Source organism: Pteropus alecto, unplaced genomic scaffold (assembly GCF_000325575.1).
Source record: "Pteropus alecto unplaced genomic scaffold, ASM32557v1 scaffold131, whole genome shotgun sequence".
In the NCBI taxonomy this organism is placed as follows: Eukaryota; Metazoa; Chordata; class Mammalia; order Chiroptera; family Pteropodidae; genus Pteropus; species Pteropus alecto.
The window spans coordinates 1342421-1342891 of record NW_006434709.1 but is presented as its reverse complement, the minus strand read 5'-3'; positions in this window follow the sequence as shown (position 1 = coordinate 1342891).

Sequence of the window (471 nt, the reverse complement as noted above, 5' to 3'; positions counted from 1 at the left end):
AGAGTGTCCACCTGACAGTTTTGGCTGTCTAGAGTGTATGAGATTGGAAACTTAGAATATTATAAAGAGATAGCCTGCCTGGTGTGAACAGAACTTCCCTGAACGTGGCAGCTGCTACAGGCTGTGATGAAATGTGTCCCTTAGCTTCAGATGCTGAGCCCTTCAGAAACGATGACTAAAAGCTGATTTTAGGCTGGAATTTCCATTTACTGGAAAAATTTGTTACCTCTGCTGGGGTCATCTTCCCTGAGATACAGTTACCCCCATAACTTTATTATAAGCTGAGAGTTTAGAGACTATAAAATGCTAAACTGGCTCAGATAAGGTCAGGGAAGAGACAGACAAAGCCTGCAGTCTCTGGACTATAGAGCAATTTCCAAGGACCTAAAAAATCTCCTTTCCCTCTGAATGAGTCAATTGTGGTGCTGCTTTCAGAGTAGGAAAGAAATGAATGAGTATTGATAATATCCA